Genomic DNA, 7,488 nt, shown 5'->3' with positions numbered 1-7,488 from the left:
ATTATAAATGTTTTCTAGGTTGATTTGAAATATTACATATAGAATTATAGGTCCAAAAAAAATTCAATGATTGGGGACCACTAACAATTGGGTGTTCCAAAATTTCTTCCATTTTACTCATTTCATTTATATTTCCATTTATATCCCAAACTTTTCAAAGAGATCATACAATAGTTGATAGTCTTAAACAACTAAAAAAATTCTCCAACCAAATAAAGGTTCAAAAGGATCCAAAAACTATTGCTTAATAAGAAAGGAAATGTGGTCCTCTCATATATTTTGACAATCCTACAATCACCTGACACATGGTTGCTTAATCAATTGTGGCTACACGATATCAGCTGCTCAGAGCACCACTACCCTCGACAAGAACCAATAGCTTGAAAATAGACACATCCATGGCGCCACATTTACAAAAGCTTAGCCTAACTATAATCGTCTCGTCCAAATAATGGCTTACGAAGATTATCACTCTTCATCAATAGAAATGAACATCATCATATCAAAGCACACCAAGACACTTGACTATTATAAAAACATAGGCATTTAGCCCAAGTATGATCATTTTACATTAATACTTGAACATCTTGAATACATATTGACTTAAGGGTTAGAGTGTCTTGCAATGACTCCCATCAGTCTCCTAAACCTATTCAAAAACATCAATTCTAGCCCAAGTATCCCGCGAACCAACCAAAAACACCCCACAAGCAGAACATCAGCCAAAAACAAATCCATCTATAACATATTCAATCGTATGTGATACAACCCAGTAATTATTGGACCGATAATAAATGTTATATGTTAGGGAAATATTTATCTCATTTTGTTGAAGATAGTTATTTCATTTTATACACTCATTGAATTTTGTGCCAGCTTTTTTCATTTCTTTTTCCTTTTGTTTTAAAGTGTGACCCCACATATTTATCTCACACACATGAGAGAATTATCTCAAGCAACATGAGATTAATAATTTCCTATATATTATCCAGTTTTATTTTATTTTTTTGGTTGAAATATGTTAACCAGTTTTTAATACTTAATAAAATGTATAATTTTGTTTGAATCGCAATTCATTGCTATTGTTGAAATCTCAAAAGTTACTGATTTTTAAAACCTCAAATTTTATTTTATTTTTCTTAGTTTAACATATTTGTTTGGTTTCTATTCAGTACCACTGAGTAAATTACACATTTACCTTTATCTAATTTTATTTCACTCATGCAGCATTGCAGTTGGAGCTTTCAAGGTTTAACACACTTATATTTTTGTTTAATGTTCACAAAAACAACGTTATTTTGAGGTAAAAATCATGATATATTTATAATTTTAACTTATTTTATGATTATAATAATTTTATCATTCAAATTTTTTAATTTTTTAACCTCAAAATGATTTTGTTTTGGTGAATATTAGACAAATTTGTCTAAGGTAACATTAGATACTTTTTTCCTATTATTTTTGGGTTTGCTTTTTCTAAAGTTAATGTAGATAACTTATCTACATTGAGTCCAAAATGACGTTATTTTGAGGCGGAAATCAAAGTATTTTTGTAATTATAATTTATTTCAAGGTTATAAAAGTCTTTTTCATTATAATTTTTTAATTTTTCAACCGAAAACGACACCGTTTTGAGAGCGATAACTCATCTACATTCACTTTAGAAATATTAAAGCCATTATTTTTTCTATACAAACATTCAAACAAAACAATTCTTTCAAATAAACTTTGAAAGTGGCATTCTCAAATATAAATTAATTATTTTAAAATAATTTCTATCAAAATTTAAATCAAAACGGTCATTTCATTAAAAGCTAGCTAATATCCTCCACACCAAAATTATATAGTACTAGTTCTACATTTTAAGATTTTGGATATCTAACCAGAGATGAAATTAAATTAAATATGATAGAACGACATTGAACGTAATGGAAATGTTGGTTATTTCACAGTATAGATTGTATTTGTTTGTCTTTATAGATTGATATGTCTTTCTCAATTTGTAAGCGTTGTTGGGCTTCATTCATATTGAATTATTTTCTTCTAAAAAGCAATATATATATATATATATAAAAGTTAAAAATAAATGTTAGAGTATTATATAATGAAAAATAATGAGATTTATTTTGAAGGGAGTGTGATGAATGTTTAAGTTCTAATTCAAGGAAATTTTTTAATGGTACGGAAGTACTGAACTCAGTATTCCATTTTATTAAAAAGGAAAAAAATTATCTTTACCTGTATTTTTTTATAATTTCTTATAAGTTTAAAAAACTTTTCTCTTTTAGCATGAATGTACTTATCGCTGTTGCATCGAAAATTTTCTCCTAATTTAGCCTCTCTTCATAAAAAATATTGTGAATTTAGATTCTTCTTGAAGTATTTATAAATAGGGTAATATTTCTAAGAAAGAAACTTTTTCCAGCACATTCAACCAATTGTGGGGTCCACTAGGAGAGAGAATTGTTTATAAATCCAAAAAAACTTTTCCCTTTTAGCATTAATGTATATATAGAATATTTTGGATTTAGATTCTTCTTGAAATATTTATAAATAGGATAATATTTTTCTCAAGTTACATAAGAAAAAAAAAATTCCAGTTAATTTAACCAATTATGGGCCATGAGGAGAAAAAAAAAAACTCAATTACAAATGTAAGTGCAGGAAAACGTTACCCTTATAAATAACTATATATACAACTGATACACAGGCATTGCACCATTGGGCCGTTGCAAAAGTGCTTAAGAATCTCTCGTGACTTGTGAGTTATGACACAAACACAATAGCAGCGTCCCATTGCTTAGGGATTTTTATTTTTTATTTTTAAATCAGCCATTTTATTTGATGTTTATAGAAGTTATATTTAAATTTGAATGGTCATTAGGTCTTTCACTATTCAACATTAAAAGCAAAAAAAGAAAAAAAAACTTTCCTAACCTGAATTTTTTTTCGCCATGTCATTAAAAAATATTATACCTCTAAATCACTTACAATCTTAGTTAAAAATTATTTTGATATTAATTTTTGTAAATCATTTATTATTTACAGTGAACTCATGTATAATTTTTTAGAGTCCGGTTTCATGTCTCGTGCATGTTGCTCAACTAATAATACGAATAAAGAGTTTAGGTTTAATGATTCATAAATGTAAAATAGTTTGTTTATTCTTTTTTTTGGTGAAAAAATTGTTTGTTTATTAATAAACGAAAAAACACCACGTATCATTATAATATTTATTTATTTATTTTAAAAAAAAAAACATAAACAGTTAGGCTTGAGGATTAAGATCGGTTTAGGGTATCATTTAAAAATAGAAGTAAAAAAAGTTAGGAATGAGATTTATATTAACCTTTTATCCAATTATCCCCAGATAGTAATCCACAACAACCAGCCTTCTTTCAAAGCTCTTTACTTCATTCATCATTGTTAATTTTTATTCAACAATGAACCTTTATTTTCCAATCCCAAAACCTGTTACAGTTTCTTTGATGTTAGTATCCAGGAAATCAACACAGAGCAAGAAGAAAATAAAAGTTAAAATACAGGTGTCGACAAGGAGTTTATTTTTTTGATAAAACACAAGTAAGTCATTTCTGTTCGGGACAAGTCTAGATTAAAATTTTAAAATCCTCTTAAAGATAATATTGAGAAGGATTCATACTTTCACCCACTAACTCTCATACGAGAGGATATGTAGTAAGAAGAGAGAGACTGAGGGAAAAAGAGAAGAGAGAGGAGAGAGAAAGGAAAGAAGAGGAGAGAGAAGGGGAAAGAAGAGGAACCACCTAATATTTTCTCCTCTCATACGATCAACTGATCTATCATCATTTGCTTCAACAAAAAGATTTTTTTGCTTGGCATCACCCCCATGTAGGCTGCATTTACACGGGTACATGATATGACAAAATTTTTATAATATTGGTATAGGATAAAATATTATATAGAAATGATAATATATTGTATACAAATATAAAAGTGTAAATAATTAAGTAATTATATTAACGGAAAAACTACTCTCATGTTGTTGAAAAGTAATTATCTTTTTTACCCACTCATCGATTCTTGTGTAGCTCAATTTTGAGTGTAAAATCTGCCATGGAGATGGATGCTGATGACGGCTCAGAAGGAACCGAAGGCAGAGAAGTATGAGCAGCCCAATTTTCATAATTGGATTGTCCACGGAGGATGACCGTGGTGAGAACAGCACCAGGATTGTCGGATGGGTGCAGGTAAAAGGGTGACTTAGAATCAGAAACCTTGAAGGTTTTAGGTGCGGAAGTCATGATGAAAAAAAAAAAAAAAAAAAATGAAGGCTTGTTGATCGTCAAGCTCTTGATACCATAACAGAAGTTGCTGTCATTCGCAGCTTAATGATATATCAAATTGGGTCTATTATATAGACCAAGATTTACAATTGGTTACATCAGGAAATCAGCTAAACTTAAGGAACAGAAAGCATAAATCAAGCTAATCTATTTACATCAGGAAATCAGCTAAACTTAAGGAACAGAAAGCATAAATCAAGCTAATCTATTTACATCAGGAAATCAGCTAAACTTAAGGAACAGAAAGCATAAATCAAGCTAATCTATTTTAATATACAAGGTAACAAACCGTGATAGTTACAATCAGGATCCTAACAAATTAATGCTACTCTAATACTCCCCCTCAAGGTGGAGCATGGAGGGAGGAGATGCCCAACTTGGAAGTCAAAAAATCGAATTGTTTGGATCCAAGTGCTTTGGTCATAATATCTGCGGGTTGAGAACTAGTGGGGATATGTTGAGTAGAAATAGTCTTGCTGAGAAGATAGTCCCGAACAAAATGGCAATCTAACTCGATATGCTTGGTACGCTCATGGAACACTGGATTAGAAGCAATATGAATAGCAGACTGACTGTCACAAAACAGTTGCATAGGGGCTGCATGAGGAATATCAAGAGAGCTGAGAAAAGACTTTAACCAAATAAGCTCAGAAGTCGCAGCTGCCATGGCACGGTATTCAGCTTCAGCAGAGGAGCGGGATATTGTGTTTTGCTTCTTGGTTTTCCAAGAAATAGGAGAATGTCCAAGAGTAACAAAATAACCAGTGACTGATTTTCGAGTCAAGGGACAACTAGCCCAATCCGAATCACAATAGGCACGAAGAAGAAGATCACTGTCAGATCGAAGAAGGAGTCCTTGGCCAGGATTGGACTTAATGTACCGAAGAACACGAATAGCCGCATCGTAATGTATCTGCATAGGATGCTGCAAAAACTGAGAAAGTGTGTGAACTGCATAACTAAGTTCTGGTCGTGTAATCGTGAGATATACAAGACGGCCAACAATACGTCTATAACGTTTAGGATCATCAAACGGAGGTCCTTCAGCAAGAGCAAGCTTGTGATTGGGATCCATAGGATAAGCAACCGGTTTACAACTTTGAAGTCCACATTCCTTAAGAATATCCAAAGCAAATTTGCGTTGAGTAAGAAACAAACCGGTCTTGCTTCGAGCAAATTCAATGCCAAGAAAATACTTGAGGGGACCAAGATCTTTGATTTTAAACCAGGTTTGTAAATGAGCTTTGACACGGTCACAGAGAGAAGGATCACTACCTGCCAACAAAATATCATCTACATAGACAAGTATAGCAACATAATGGGAACCAGTCGAGTAAGTGAACAACGTATAATCAGCACGAGACTGAACAAAGCCGAAACTGAGGAGAGAACTACGAAGCTTAGCAAACCAATTTCGTGGGGATTGCTTGAGACCATAAAGTGAACGTTGAAGCTTACAGGCGTGACCAGACTTGGTTTGGGAGAAACCGGGAGGAAAACGCATAAAGACTTCTTCATCCAAATCGCCATGGAGAAAGGCATTTTGAACATCCAGCTGAAAAATGCTCCATTTTCGAGCTACAGCTACAGATAAAAATGTACGCACACTTGTCATTTTAGCCACCGGTGCAAAAGTCTCAGTGTAATCTTCTCCTTCGATCTGATTGTTCCCAGCAATAACCAGACGCGCTTTATAGCGTTCAATGGTTCCATCAGAATTGTACTTGATGCGGTACACCCACTTACATGGAATAGCTTTCTTACCAGAAGGGAGAGGTTGAATTTGCCAAGTATGATTGGCTTCCAATGCATCAATTTCGGCTTGCATGGCTTTCTGCCAATGAGGATATTGCATAGCCTCTTTAAATGATTTGGGTTCCAGGTTACTATCCACGGCGGCAAGAAAAATCTGATGGTGCGAAGAAAATAATGCATTAGAAACATAATGAGGCTTGTTGATCGTCAAGCTCTGATACCATAACAGAAGTTGCTGTCATTCGCAGCTTGATGATATATCAAATTGGGTCTATTATATAGACCAAGATTTACAATTGGTTACATCAGGAAATCAGCTAAACTTAAGGAACAGAAAGCATAAATCAAGCTAATCTATTTACATCAGGAAATCAGCTAAACTTAAGGAACAGAAAGCATAAATCAAGCTAATCTATTTACATCAGGAAATCAGCTAAAAACTAAGGAACAGAAAGCATAAATCAAGCTAATCTATTTTAATATACAAGGTAACAAACCGTGATAGTTACAATCAGGATCCTAACAAATTAATGCTACTCTAATAGAGTTCGCAGAAAATTAATTAGTGAACCATGTTTGGAAAGGTAAAAACGTAAATTTGAGAAATTGGCTAAGTGAGTTTATGGGAACCCCTTAGTAACTTATGATAAGTAAAATAAGACATATAAATAGTTTAAATAAGTATTCCGCAAGAGTTTACACTTACGGTCACGACTTTTAATTATTACGCTTTTTATTGTTTTAAATGCTCGCGTAATAATTGGAAAAAGTTTATTCGCATTTTTATAAATGAATTGTTGTGATTGTAACTGCGCTTAATATCATAATTAATGTTAACAATACCGGTGTACAATGGGCTATTACACCTATCACTAATGGTACTCATGGGCACCCCATGAAGCTTCGCAATCTCTCTAACATACAAGCTAGCCAGCTGCTTGGTGGTAAAACTCGTCTTCACCGAAAGGAAGTGAGCAGATTTAGTCAATCTGTCCACAATGACCCATATAGAGTCATAACCAGCCTGAGTCCTTGGCAACCCCACAACGAAATCTATGGAAATGCTCTCTCACTTCCATTGCGGAATCTCAAGAGGTTGAAGCTTACCAGACGGCCTCTGGTGTTCAATCTTCACTTTATGACATATCAAACACTTGGACACATACACCGCTATGTCTTTTTTCATGCTCGGCCACCAGAAATTCCTCTTCAAGTCTTGGTACATCTTTGTAGCCACATGGTGGATAGTGAATTGGCCCATATGAGCCTCTGACATCACCTCCTCAGTCAATGGACCTCTAAGAACTATAATCCTTTTCTGGAACATCAACAATCCCTCCTCATTCCAAGACACATCGTCTTAGTTCTTCACATAGTCAAGGCACTACCTTTGCACTTGTGCCTCCTT

This window comes from Gastrolobium bilobum, unplaced genomic scaffold (genome assembly GCF_033153095.1).
Source record: "Gastrolobium bilobum isolate Gb01-03AN ecotype WA unplaced genomic scaffold, APGP_CSIRO_Gbil_v1 utg8041, whole genome shotgun sequence".
Classification (NCBI taxonomy): Eukaryota; Viridiplantae; Streptophyta; class Magnoliopsida; order Fabales; family Fabaceae; genus Gastrolobium; species Gastrolobium bilobum.
The sequence above is the reverse complement of the archived record's forward strand: the minus strand, read 5'-3'. Positions refer to the sequence as shown.